The 14742-nt window shown below is 45.9% G+C and overlaps 1 protein-coding gene and 1 long non-coding RNA gene across 2 annotated transcripts in view; both read left to right on the plus strand.

Annotated features, from left to right (window-relative positions):
- Positions 1-14742, plus strand: part of LOC140461055 (uncharacterized) — a 52029-nt gene that overhangs the window by 13307 nt on the left and 23980 nt on the right. The window lies entirely within an intron of this gene.
- LOC140460706 (uncharacterized) lies at positions 1540-9253 on the plus strand. The gene is made up of 4 exons (XR_011954299.1): positions 1540-1593; positions 2545-2616; positions 3334-3509; positions 8872-9253. It is a non-coding gene; the product is annotated as an uncharacterized lncRNA (long non-coding RNA).

The following is a 14742-nucleotide window of genomic DNA, read 5'->3' on the forward strand; positions in this document are numbered from 1 at the left end:
TTTTAAACCTGTCGATTTCTTTCAGCCTCCTGCACGAAGTTTCCAATGTCGTGTATCAGATGGAGTAGTGAATGAGTAGCTCGTATCGTTGGAAATTGCAGATATTTCAGGAGTGCAGGTCCTGTGTTGTTTTATGGGCATTGTAAAGTTTCCTGGCAGCACCAGGAGGTGGGGGCTGTGTTCATTCGAAATGATGGGCAGTTGCTGGTGTTGGACTGAGGTGGAGAAAGTTAAAATCGACACCACTCCAGGTTAGAGTCCCAACAGATTTATTTGGAAGCGCTAGATTTGGGAGCGCTGCTCCTTCATCGGGTAGGTGTTGAGCAGGATCATAAGACATAGAATTTATCGCAAAACATTACAGTGTCATGCAGTTGATCAGATTTCCTGAACAAGTCCAGTTGCAATTCAGTCTTTCCTCCTTGAGAATGGGTTGCAGGTTTTGGTTCATTAACATGGATATCCCAGAACTACTTTTAAGTCACATTCTCCCGATGACTTAAGATTTTGTAAAAATAGGTGACATCTGAGCTCAAACAAAACAAGAAAGGTGTGAGGTTCAAGTCCGTCTGTATCCCAGTCCTGAGTCACACATGTTCTATTTCCAAAGTAGGAATTTCTAAAATATTACATAGATTGACTGCCTGCAGATTGTATTTTGCTCAAAAAGCACAATGTATCTGCAAATGCAAATTCACTGCATAGGTTTGTGTGTTTGTGTGTGTGTGTGTGTGTGTGTGTGTGCGCACGCGTGTGCATGAGAGAGAGAGAGTGTTTGCATGTGCATGTTTGATAAAGTGTGTCGATGCAGTGGAGTATAAGCCTGTGAGAGGGTGTGTGCATGGATTTGAGTGTGGGAGGTGTGTGTGAGAGAGGGTCTGTGTGACTGGGTGTGTATGTGTGGGAGTGAGAGACTGTGTTAAGTGTAGTGTGGTCACCCAAGGTCCTGGTTGAGACCGTCCTCATGGGTTCCAAACTTGGCTATCGGCCTCTGCTTGGTCAGTAGAAACAATTCAGCAGTTACTGGGTGACGTGGTGGCTCAGTGGTTAGCAGTGCTGCCTCGTCGCACCAGGGATCCGGGTTCGATTCCCACTTCAGGCAACTGTCTATGTGGAGTTGGCACATTCTCCACATGGGTTTCCTCCCGGTGCTCCAGTTTCCTCCCACAATCCAAAAGATGTGCAGGTCATGCTAAATTCCACATAGTGCATTAGTCAGGGGTAAATTTAAGGTAGGTGAATAGGTCTGTGTGGGTTACTCTTTGGAGGGTCAATGTGAACATTTTGGGCCAAAGGGCCTGTTTCCATACTGTAGAGAATCGAATCTAATCTACACACACACATTGGAGAGGGCAGGGTGAGACTTGTCTTTCACTTTGCAGAAGGTGGGAGGTCCTGGATGCTGTGATTCAGCGTAAACACAATGTGGAAGACCTTTGGCTCAGAGAGATGGAGTTGGAAGCCAGGCTGCAGACACGTCACGGGGAAAGTTAACCGGACACTTTATTCCAGGAGATGGTCATTCCCCTCTGGACAGATCCTTCTGATGAGGTCACTGACAGGGTCAGAAGGGTGTGAGTGTGAATCACACAGGTAAAGGGGATCTGAGATTGGGAGGCAGAGGGAGGAGCTAACTGGCTGAGTGGTGGGGGGACGCTGGGGGGAAGGGCAGAATATTGACAGGTGATTGTCGTCTTTCTCTGAAGTTAGCAGCAGGAGGCCAGATGGCATCGGTGTCTGTCTGGCACCAGGTTCAGGAACCGACGTGCTCAGGACAGGAGAAGTGGGAAAGGGAGGCTGCAGTGGGTGTGGTCCACAAATCTCAGGAGGGCAGAGCCTCTGCTGAGGGCGCATGAGAAGTCAGAAGCTAAAAAGATAAAGCAGAACATCAAAGCTCTGGGTGGCCTGGTGGCTCAGTGGTCAGTACTGCTGCCTCACAGTGCTGGGTTTGATTCCAGCCTCAGGAGAGTTTGGCACATTGTCCCCCTTGTGTCTGCGTGGGTTCCTCCCACAGTCCAAAGATCTGCAGTTTAGGGTGGATCAGCTGTGCTGAAGTGTCCAAGGATATGCATTTTCAGGTGCGTACGCCATGGGGAACTGCAGGGCTGTATGGTAAGTGGGTTGGTCTGGTGGGATGCTATTTGGAAGGTCAGTGTGAGGTAAATGGGCTGAATGACCTGCAGGGATTATGTGATTCTACTGCTTTAGCCATTTGTATCTTGAGAAATGATTACTGTGGTACTGGAGAAGGTGGGATTTGTAGTGTCACTGCCCTCTATCCATTCTCTTTCTGTCGATTTTCTCTCTCTTGACACCCACCCTCAGCTCCCTCCGCCCTCAACCATTCTCTTTCCCCACCACCTGTTATTTCTCGTGCCTCCATCCCTCTTTGATCGCTGTATCAAGCCCTTGTAAGAAGAGAGAGACAGATGGTGATGACTCTACCTGGGAGATGGGGGTGCACGAGAAATGGCTGATCTTTAACATTGAGAATAGCTACTCAGAAACAACATTAAAACATGTTCAATTCTATTTTTAAAAAAGCTGCAGGCATCTTTCTGAAACTTGCGTTGAAATATGTGCAATTTGGCCACAGTTGAGGACAGGCTGTAAGGGGTGAGTTGCCTATTCTAATATTGTGAAATTGGTTCTATGTAGAAATAGAGTCATGGAGCATGGAATGAAACAGTTTGGTCTGTGCCGATCAGATATCCTAAATTATTCTATTCCTATTTGCCAACATTTGGCCCAAACCCCTTTAAACCTTCCTATTCGTACACCCATCCAGATGCCTTTTAAAAGTTGTAATTGTACTAGCCTCCACTCCGGCAGCTCATTCAATACATTTACCATCCTCTGCGTGAAACAAGTTACCCCTTAGATCCGTTTTAAACCTTTCCCCACTCACCCTAAACTAATGTCCTCTCGTTCTGGCATTTCTTGAGGCAAATTCAAAGTCACACGTTTTTTCTAATCCTTTGGTGCCTCATCTTTCCCCACTCAACCGAAACCTATGCCCTCCAGTTTGTGGCTCCCCTAACCGAGGGAAATGAAACACACAAGTTGAGCAGCCAGCCAAAATACAAAAGGAATACAATGTCGAGCCACGGGGGTGGAGGGGGGAAGGAAATTGTGGTTCAACTTTTTTTTTCCTCCGATTGGCATTTGGACACTTCAAATCTGTCAGGAACGTAAGCATTTCTGAAGTGCATAATGCGCATGCCCCTCGGTGTCAGCAAGAACAGCGCATGTACGCTGGTGTCAGCAAAAGACTGTGCATGCTCCTGGTTGTACGCACAAACGACTCATGACCGACTTTTGTTGGACCAATAGGGAACTCGGGAGGACCGGAAGGAATCTTGTCCTCCTGCCAATCAGAGCACCAGTATTGTCTGAATGCGGAAGTTGAACAATGAGCTTCTGAAGCAGCCCCTGCTGCTGTTCCTGTTTCTCTAAATGAAGATTGAGCTTTATCCCAAACTGCAACTTTCTTCCTCTGTCCAACAACTGTGAGTACGGCACTCTCTTTTCTCGCCATCTGTTCCACTTTTTTTTCATTCTGGCGTTCAATTGTTGACTTGCAACAACTGAAAGGAAAGGGAGTGAATTCAGGGTGGGGACAGAGTGTAGAAATATTGGTCGACAGTGTGGTGCTGGAAAAGCAGAGCAGATCAGGCAGCATCCGAGGAGCAGGAAAATCGACGTTTCGGGCAAAAGTCCTTCATCAGGAATTTTCCTGCTCCTCGGATGCTGCCTGACCTGCGTGCTTTTCCAGCACCACACTCTCGACTTTAATCTCCGGCATCTGCAGTACTCGCTTGTCTAGAAATGTTGGTCCAGATCTGTGTCTCAATTGGCAAACGCATGACTGCAATGTGATAATATAGCCTTTGCTGTGGGAAAACAAAAGCAGAAAGGAGGTGCGTTGTTTTAATGGTGACATGTTGGGATATGGAGAAAGTGAGGAGTGCAGATGCTGGAGATCAGAGTTGACAAGTGTGGCCCTGGAAAAGAACACCAGAAGAGTTGACGTTTTGGACACGAGCCGTTCATCGGGAATGTTTTGTGGATATACAAAGAGGTTTCAGTGTCTTTCTACACCAGTCAATACCCGTTGTCAGACAGGTGTACGAAGCAGTCAGCAGAGCAAGTGGTGTATTAGCAAAAGGAATTGAGTTCAGAAGTGGGGGGGGGCCTTCCTGTGGTTAGGGGGTCATTGAATATATTCAAGGCTGAATTCATCTGATTTTTGAACAACAATGAAGTGGATGGTTATGAGGGAACAGAAAAAATGGTTTTAAGAACGGTTATAGAATCGTACAGCACAGAAACAGATACTTGATTTCATGCTGACTATATTCCTAAACTAAACTAAACTAGTCCTACCTTGTTTGGCCTATATATCTCTGAGCCTTTCCTATTCATAAGAGCAGAAATTAAGCCATTCAGCCCACTGGGTCTGCCCATACCATTCAATCACGGCTGAGAAGTGCCTCAGCCCCATTCTCCTGTGTTCTCCCTGTAACCCTCGATCCCCTTGATACTCAAGAACTGTTTCTGTCTCAGTGTTAAATATCCTCAGTTACCTGGCCTCCACAGCCTTCTGTGGCAATGAATTCCATCAGTTCACCACTCTCTGGCTAAAGAAATTTCTCCTAATCTCCGTTCTGAAAGGTCTTCCCTTTACTCTAAGGCTCTGCCCTCGGCTGCTAGTCTCTCCTTCCAATGGAAACATCTTCCCAACATCAACTCTGTCCAGGCCATTGAGTATTCTGTTTGTTTCAATTAGATTCCCCTGAGTGTGGCCCTGTTAATCAGCATGAACCCAGACCCTTCAGGATGAGGTACTGCAGGGATTAGGTTCAACAAAGTGAGAATGGAGGGAGTGTGTGGGATGGAGATTTTGAGCTTCCAGGGAATAAGAAGTACAGAGAGTTCGCTATAAATTAGAATTGATTGGATGGGGCAATGGGCCAGGGAGTGGCACATGGAGATTAATTTAGGGAAATGTGATGTTTGCATTTTGGTAAGGCAATCCAGGCAGGACAGTTAAGGGAGTGTTTCAGAACAAAGAGACCTTGGAGTGCAGGTTCATTGTTCCTTGAAAGTGCAGTCTCAGGTAGCCAGAATAGTGAAGAAGGCATTTTGTATGCTTTCCTTTATTAGTCAGAGCATTGAGTATCGGAGTTGGGAGGTCATGTTGTGGCTGTACAGGACATTGGTGAGGCCATTTTTAAAATACTGCATTCAATTCTGGTCTTCCTGCTACAGGAAAGATGGTGTGAAACTTTGAAAGGGGTCAGAAAAGACTTGAAAGGCTGTTGCCAGAGTTGGAGGGTTTGATCTACAGAGAGAGGCTGAATCGGTCAGGGATATTTTCCTGGAGCATCGGACGCTCCGGGATGACCTTATAAATACTTATAAGGGGCATGGATAGGGTGAATGCAAAAGTAGAGAGCATATGTTTGAGGTGAGAGGGGAATGATTTAAAAGGGACATGAAGGGCAACTTGTTTCATGCAGAAGGTAGTGCATGTATTGAATGAGCTGTCATAGGAAGGGGTGGAGCCTAATACAATTACAGCATTTAAAAGGCATCTGGATGGGTACAAAAATAGGAAGGGTTTAGAGGGATATGGGCCAAATGCTGGTAAATGGGACTAGATTAAGTTAGGATATCTGGGCGGCACATACGAGTTGGACTGAAGGGTCTGTTTCTGTGCTGTATGACTCTCTGGATCTTTGGTGAAACCAGAAGTGTCATTGTGAAGACTGGACTTTCAGAGCAGCCTTCAAAGATGTTTTGTTCTTACTGGGAGCAGAAGATGTTACAATGAAATCTTTCATTTATGAGACAGCACCTGAGTGAGTGAGTACATCTGAGATTTTGGTGGAAAGTGGGATTTCATGTACTGTGGGGATGAAACCCTACCCTATCCAGTCATTTCTGCTGGTGGGTGAGACCACTCCTCAAGATTAGTTGGAGTAGATTTAGGATAGTGATGAGGAAGAACTGCTTTTCCCAGAGAATAGTGAATCTATGTAATTCTCTGCCCTGGGAAGCAGTAGAGGCAGCTTAATTAAGTATATTCAGGACACAGATGGGTTTTTGCCTGGTAAAGGTATTAAGGGTAGTTGGGACAATGCAGGGAGGAGAAGCTGAGACAATGGAGAGATCATTCATTATCTAAATGAATGGCAAAGCAGACTCGATGGGCCAAATGACCTACTCCTGCTTCTATTACTATGAAACTCTAACCCTGCATTTCCCATGGCTAACCCACCTAACCTGCACATCTCTGGACACTGTGGGCAATTTAGCATGGACAATCCGAATCAAGGCCAGTGAGCAATACAGTGATGTGAAAAATGAACATCCAAGAACGACAAAGACATGGAGAGTAAATGTACCAGCAATCAAAACTGGATTCTAACGATCATAAAAATTGAAACTAAAAATGGTATGTCTGAATGTGTGCTGCATTGGAGCAAAAGTGAATGAATTGACTGCACACATTGAAGTGAATAATTAAAATATGGGACTCCTTACAGAGATATGGCTCCAGGATGACAAGGATTGGATCCTCAATATTGAGGAGGTGATCAAATGGAAAGTAAGATCAAGGTAGAGGGTTAGCACAGGTAATCAAAGCACTGATCACAGGGGAATCTGGTGTCAGCTCCGATTTCGGGTCCTGATTTCTCACCCCTTCTGGATTCCTGCTGTGATGCTTTGACCCCCCCTCCTTTTTTTTTGCACCTTCCGGAACAATAAGTCAATCCAGACCCACAATCTCCCAGCCTGTTAACCATCCAGAAACCGAGTGTAGTCATAGCAGGGAATAAAACAAGAAATGTGAACCAAAATTAGAAATAACTAGGTGCTTGTGCTTAATATTGTTCAATAGGAAGTAAACCAGAAATACTATTCTCCCAGGATTTCTACAGTGCCTTATTTGAGGAATTCCCACACTGTTACATCGAGCTATTAGTACCCACTATGATTTACAACAATATGTATACCAACAGAAAAAAAAGTATCTGTTGTCAAATTGACATAGAGGTATACAGCATGGAAACAGACTTTTTCTCTCTCTCATGCACACACATGCACAAGTCCATGGGGGTGAATTTGTTTTTGCCAAATGATATTTACATATGCATTCTATTTTCCTCAAAAAATGCACAATCTGCAGGCAGTTAATACATGTAATATTTTGTAAATTTCACTTTGGAAATAGAACCAGTCTGACTCTAGACTGGGATACAGACATATTCTGACCTCACACCTTTAATGCATTGTTTGAACTGAGGTGTCTCCTTTTGTTATAAAGCCTTAGTTATCCTGAGAAGGTGCCTTACAGGAAGTTTTGGGATTTACATACTAATGATATCTGCAATCCATTGTAAAAGATGAAAGACTTAACGATTCAGGTTTGTTCAATATATCATTTTAATGCCAGGACACTGTAATGCTTTTCCAGAAATTCTGTGTCTTGTGATCCTACACTTCACAACCACCTGATGAAGGAGCAGCGCTCCAAATGCTAGTGCTTCCAGATAAACCCATTGGACGATAACTTGGTGTTGTGATTTTTAACTTTTTGTCCAGGTAAGGTTTGATTGGCCAGGTCAAATTACCCATAGTGCTCAGGGATGTGCAGGTTAGGGTGGATTGGCGGTGCTAAATTACCCACAGTTCCCAGGGATGTGCAGGTTAGATGTATTAATCAAGGGGTAAATGTAGAGCAATTGGAGTAGGAGAATGGGTGTGGTGAAGTTGCCATTCGGAGGTTGGTGTGGACTTGTTAGAACAGTGAGGGTTCTCTGAAGAGAAGGGATTTTTGTTAACTGTTCAGGAAGGGGGATGAGGGGGGAAGCGGTGGGTGGAGTGCGGGGTGGGGGAAAACTTGTTCACTTGTAGCAACTGGAGTGAACCCGGGGAGGGAGCAGACGCTGCAAACTCAGATAGGTGTCTTAATTACCTGGGTAAGGAGGGTTGGAAGGATAGGGTGTTGCGTCAGAGTGTGAGGGGTAACCTGATAGACTCTCTTAAAATCATGAGGGGCATGGATTGGGTAAATAGACGAGGGCTTTTCCTTGGGATGGGGAGTCCAGAACTCGAGGGTAATAAATTTAAGGTGAGGGCAGGGGGAGGGAGACTGCAAAGAGACCTAAGGGGCAACATTTTCACACAGAGGATATTGCATGTATGGAATGAGCTGCCAAAGGAAGTGGTGAAGGCTGGTACAATGACCATTTAAAAGTCATCAGCATGAGTGTATGAAAAGGAAGGGTTCAAAGGGATATGGGCAAAACGCTGGAAAATGGGACGAGATTAATTTTGGATATCTGGTTGGGCACAGAAGAATTTGACCGAAGTGTCTGTTTCTGTGCTGTACATCTGGATTTCCACAAATGTTTGTCATGTCTGTATGTTCAGTTTCTCTCTGGTGGTGGTGTCAATGCCTTGATGGCTCATTTTGCTTCCCCCCCCCCCCCCCCCCCCCCACCTCCTGGGAATGTTAACCATTTTGTCTGGTGGTTCTTCATGAACCTGCATTGCAGGTTCACCCTGAATTGACATTTTTTGGCTTCCCAAAATCAGACCTGCTCAGTCTCAGCAATATCCCAGTGTTGTGAAAGATATTAAATTTCAGGTGGAGTTATCCAAAACTCAGTCTTGACGTTTTTGCTTTCCTGCCCCTATAATCAACACCTTCAGGAGAATGAGTTAGAGCGGAGGGCGGGAGAGAGAGAGTGAGTGTGGGATAGTGCTTTCAATTTTGTGGAATACCAACACAAACAAATTGCTTGTTCTGAATTTTTATTCTGGACTGACAGTAATGAATTTTGTAATCTCTTTTTTCAGAGTATTTGAAAATCTGAAGACGGAAGTTTCAAAATCAACAGATGAAGGACTTATGCCCAAAATGTTGACTCTCCTGCTCCTCAGGTGCTGCCTGACTTGCTGTGCTTTTCCAGCATCACACTTTTCGATACTGACTCTGCAGCGTCTGCAGTCCTCACTTTGACATCAATGTCTGTCAGTCACTCAATCCATCGGGACTGCAACAATTTTCAAGTATGATTCTGTGAGAAGGAGCAAAGCGTTTTGGTTCCTGTTTCAGTCCTTTTTGAGCATCAGTGGGACTGGATGAGAGACCCTACTGTTGGAGTGCACTGAGTGTGGAGCCTGAAACAGTTATAAGGCCTGGGAAGAGGAATTCACGGAGGGGAGGAGCTCTACACATGTTGTGTGCGGCTGAAGCTTCGGCCATTGAGAATCCTGAGGAATCCTGCCCCATGGAGAAACCGTGGAAGTGTGGTGACTGTGGGAAAGACTTCCGTTTCCCATCTGCTCTGGAGATTCATCGTCGCAGTCACACCGGGGAGAGGCCGTTCCCCTGCACAGAGTGTGGGAAGGCCTTCAGCAATTCCTCCGACCTGTTGAGGCACCAGCGGGTCCACACCAGGGAGAGGCCCTTCAGCTGCCCCGAGTGTGGGAAGGCATTCAGGAATTACTCCGACTTGTTGAGGCACCGGCGGGTCCACACGGGGGAGCGGCCATTCAGGTGCTCTGCGTGCGGGAAGGGCTTTACCCAGGCCTCCACCCTGTTGGCCCACTGGCAGGGGACACTGGGGAGAGGCTGTTCCTCTGCACCGAGTGCGGGAAGGGCTTCAGCAATTCCTTCGCCCTGCTGACCCACCAGCGGGTCCACACGGGGGAGAGGCCATTCCCCTGCACAGAGTGCAGGAAGGCCTTCAACAGTTCCTCCGACAGGCTGAAGCACCAGCGGGTCCACACGGGGGAGAGGCCCTTCAGCTGCCCAGAGTGCAAGAAGGGCTTTACCCAGGCCTCTGACCTGCTGAGAAACCAGTGGGGGTCCACACAGGGGAGAGGCCGTTCACCTGCTATCAGTGCGGGAAGAGTTTTAACCGCTCCTCCCACCTGCGGGGACACCAGAGAGTTCATATACCATCGCAGGGGGTTTAAAGCAGCGACGGCTGAGTGCCTTTATCGACTGGACTATCAACCCAGTTCCGGGAGCTGCCAAGGCAGATGGTGGAATTGGAATTCGGTTAAAAATCTGGAGTTCAGAATCTGACAACGAAACAATTGTCAGGGAGGGGAGGGGGAATCCCCATCTGATTCACTCGCAACCTTTTTAGGGAAGGAAACTGCTGTTGTGGGAACAGATTCACTCACTCGTCACAGTGCATCCTTTACACGGTGGCACAGTGGTTAGCACTGCTGCCTCACAGCGCCAGAGACCTGGGTTCAATTCCCGCCTCAGGCGACTCCGTGTGGAGTTTGCACATTCTCTCTGTATCTGCGTGGGTTTCCTCCCACAGTCCAAAGATGTGCAGGTCAGGTGAATTGGCCATGCTAAATTGCCCGTAGTGTTAGGTAAGGGGTAGATGTAGGGGTATGGGTGAGTTGCGCTTCTGCGGGGCGGTGTGGACTTGTTGGGCCGAAGAGCCTTTTTCCACACTGTAAGTAATCTAATCTAATCTAATTACCCGGGCTGGCCTACACGTGACTCCAGACCCACAGTAGTCTGGTTGACTATTCTGCACTCCTTCTTTCCCACCCCCCCCCACCCCAACTCCAGCCGATGAGGGGGGAGAAACCTACTTGGAGACAAGGTATGTGTTCAAATTGGTGCATGAGGCAATGCTTCTTCTAGTTTATGGCTATACCAAGGATCCAATTACAAAAGGACAACACGGTGCTGACAAATAGTAAAGAACGTGGGGGTGAGGGGTGAGGGGGGCGTGGGGAGAAGTGTGTGTGCTTTGACCTTGAGCTGTTTTTTTAAAAAAAAAGATACTTTTTCTACACCTTTTTGCTGGGCGGATCTGAAGCTGTAACAAAGTTGGGTCGCAATAAAAGTTACCTGAACTTACTGCTGGGCTCAGACTCTCATTGAAAGCTTTCAGCTCCAAGAGGTTTTTGTTTAAAAGCTGATCATTTCTTTCAACCACCTGCGCTAAATTTCCAATGTCATGTATCAGATGGAGCAGTGAATGAGTAGCTAGTATCATTAGAAATTGTAAATTTTTTAGGAATGCAGGCACTGCGTTGTTTTATCAGCATTGTAAAGTTTCCTGGCGGAAGTGTGGGCTGTGTTCACCAGAAACGTTGTGGAGGTGTCAGTGTTTGGACTGGTGTGCACAAAGTTAAAATCTCACAACACCAGGTTAGAGTCCAACAGGTTTATTTGGAAGCACTAGCTTTCAGAGCGCTGCTCCTTCATCAGGTAGCTGTGGAACAGGATCAGAAGACACAGATTTTATAGCAAAAGATCACAGTGTCATGCAACTGATAGGATATATTGAACAAACCTAGATTGCTGTTAAGTCTTCCATCTTTTAGAATGGTTTGCAGGTTTATGTTCATTAATATGTAAATCCCAGAACTACTTTTAATTCATGTTCTCAAGATGACTTAAGGTTTTATAAAAATAGGTGACATCTCAGTTCAGACAATGCATGAAAGGTGAGAGGTTCGGTCTGTCTGTATACCAATCTTAAATCAGACTGGTTCTATTGCCTAAGTATGAGTTGATAAAATATTACATGGATTGATTGCCTCCATTAACTGCCTGCCGATTTTTCCACAAAAAGCACACACTGAATCTATCTGCAAATATAATACTGCAAACGCAAATTCATCCCATGGACTTGTATGTATGTGCATGCATGAGAGAGTAGTGTGTGTGTGTTTTTGCATGTGTGATGGAGTATGAGGGTATCTGCAGTGGTGGATTTGTGTGTGTCTGAGAGAGACCATGTGTATGAGAGAGAGTCTGCGTGAGTGTGAGAGTGTAGGGTGTAGTGGGGTCACCCAAGGTTCTCCTCGTGGGTTCTGAACTTGACCATCAACCTCTGCTCAGCCACTGGAAACAGTTAAGCAGTGACACAACACACATCGGAGAGGACAGAGTGGCACTTGTCTCACAGAAGGTGGGAGGCTCTGGATGCTATCATCCAGGGTAAACACACGCTGGAGGACCTTCGGTTCAGATTCAGCTAGAGGCCAGGCTGCAGACACGGTGGTGGTGGGTGGGGGGAATCTTAACCGGACACTTTATTCTGGGAGATGGTCATTCCCCTCAGGACAGCCTTCTGATTGGCTCAGGGATTGTCTCCGTTCTCTGCAGTTCCCAGCTGGAGGCCAGATGACATTGGTGTCTGCCTGGTGCCAGGATTCAGGAACCGATAAGGAGGGAGAGAGAACGGATGGTGATGACTCTACCTGGGAAATGGCTTATTTTTAAAATTAAGAATAGCTAAAATGATATATTCAGAAACATTATTAAAGCATGTTCAATTTTATAAGAAAGCTGCAGACATCTTTTGAAACTTGCATTGAAATATGTGCAGTTAGGCCACAGCTGAGGACAGGCTGTAATGGGTGAATGGCCTATTCCTAGTCTTGTGAAATAGGCTCAGACTATGTCAAAAAAGAATCATAGAATTGTAGAGCACAGAAACAAAGCCTTCGGTCCCAACTGACCAGATATCCTAAATTAACCTAGTCTCATTTGCCGGCACTTTGCCCATATCCCTGTAAACCTTTCTGTTCATGTCCCCATCCAGATACCTTATATATGTTGTAATTGTACCACTTCCTCTGGCAGCTCATTCAATTTACGTACCACTCTCTGTGTGAAACAAGTTGCCCCATAGGACACTTTTAAGTTTTCCCCTCTCACCCTAAACGACTTCTAGTTCTACTCCTGGACCTCTCCACCTCCGGAGAAATACCTTGTCTATTTACATTATCTATGCCCTTCATGATTTTATAAACCTCTATAAGGTTACCCCCTCAGTCTCCAATACTCCAGGGAAAACAGCTCCAGCCTTTTCAGTCTCTCTCTGTAGCTCCAAACCTAACAACATCCTTATAAGTAAGTCATTTCTGAATCCTTTCAAGTTTCACAACATTCTTCCCACTAAGTGATCAATAGGCTGTGAACAATTTATTTTTTTGTTGGGGTGTAAGAGAGGGCATTTTTTAAGACCAATTAACTTTCACACTTTTTCTTTCTAATTCGAGGTCACTCAAATCTTTCCCCACTTACCCTAAACCTATGCCCTCTCGTTTAGGACCCCCAACTCTGGGGAAAAGATATACAAAAGTTGAGCAGCCAAACAAATGCAAAAGAGCTAATAAGTCGAGCCACAGAGGGGAAAAGAAAGTGGCTCCAGCCTTTTTTTCTCCTATTGGCATTTGGACACTTCAAATCTGTCAGTGATACCACCTTCCAGGATCTCCAGCGTCACTGTGGCAGCGAGCACTGCGCATGCTCCTCGGAGTCAGCCAAAAAAACTGCGCCTGCGACTCGGTGTCCGCGCACACGGCTCGCGCCCTTCTTTTGATGGACCAATAGGAAGCACTGGAGGACCGGAAAGAGACAGATCCTCCTGCCAATCAGAACGCCCCTATTGTCTGAACGCGGAAGTTGGAACACGAGCTTCGGAAGTTACTGTTGTTGCTCCTCTCTCTCTGAATAAAGATTGAACTTCACCCTAGATTGCAACCTCCTTCCTCTGTCCAACATCTGTGAGTACGGCACTCTCTTTTCTCACCCTATTTTCAATTTCTTTTCTAAATTCTGAGCTTCAGTTGTTCACTTGCAGCAACTGAAAGGAAATGGGGTGAATTGGGGGTTGGGGGAACAGACTCTGCAAACGTTGGTTCAGGTCTGTGGTTCCATTGGCAAACGCATTACCACAAGGTGATGCTTTTGCCTTTGCTGTGGAAGGAAAAGCAGAAAAAAGGCGCATTGTTTAAGTGGTGATATAATTGGATGTGGACAAAGTGAGGACTGCACATGCTGGAGATTAGAGTCGAAAAATGTGGTACTGGAAAAGCACAGCAGGTCAGGCAGCATCCGAGGACCAGGATTGTTGGTGATTTGGACACGAGCCCTTCGTCAGGAATGATGTGTGGATGTACAAAGGGGCCTCAACATCCTTCCACACCAGTCACTGCCAGTTGTCAGACAGGTGTAGCAAGCAATCAGCAAGGCAAGTGATATATTAGCAAGAGTTCAGAAGTTGGGATGGCTTTCTGCGATCAGGCAGCCATTGAATATATTCAAGCCTGCGTTCATCTGATTTCTGAACAACAAAAAAGTGGATGGTGATGGGGGAAGGCAAAAATAATGGTTTTAAGACCAGTACAGAACAGTTACAGAGTCATACAGCTCAGAAACAGACACTTCAGTCCAACTAGTCCATGCTGAATATATTCACAAACTAAACTAGTCCCATGTAGTTTGGCCCATATCCCTCTGAACCTTTCCTACTCATGTACTTATCCAAATGTCTTTTAAATGTTATTACTGTACTTATATCGACCACTTCCTTAGGACATTGAAAGAAAGTGGTTTGTGTGTGGAATCAAAAAAGGTGTTCCTCATGTCTTTTTAAAATCTTTCTTCTCTCTCCTTAAAAGTTTGCTCCCTAATCTTGAAACCCCCATCTGAAGGAAACAGCACCAGCCACTCACCTCATTGACACCCCTCTTGGTTTTTTAAACTTCTCAACTTCCTGTGCTCCTGTGAAAAAAGTCCCAGCCTATCCACTTAGATGTAGGTACATTCATATCCAGTTATGCTCTGTTCAGTGCTGGTGCATGCTCAAAAGACCAAATGGCCTACTCCTGCTCCCAATTCTCTCACACTGTGTCCAAGACAGCAAGAGACCATAAAACATAGGAGCAGGAATT

The sequence above is a fragment of the Chiloscyllium punctatum genome, chromosome 36 (assembly GCF_047496795.1).
Source record: "Chiloscyllium punctatum isolate Juve2018m chromosome 36, sChiPun1.3, whole genome shotgun sequence".
NCBI lineage: Eukaryota > Metazoa > Chordata > Chondrichthyes > Orectolobiformes > Hemiscylliidae > Chiloscyllium > Chiloscyllium punctatum.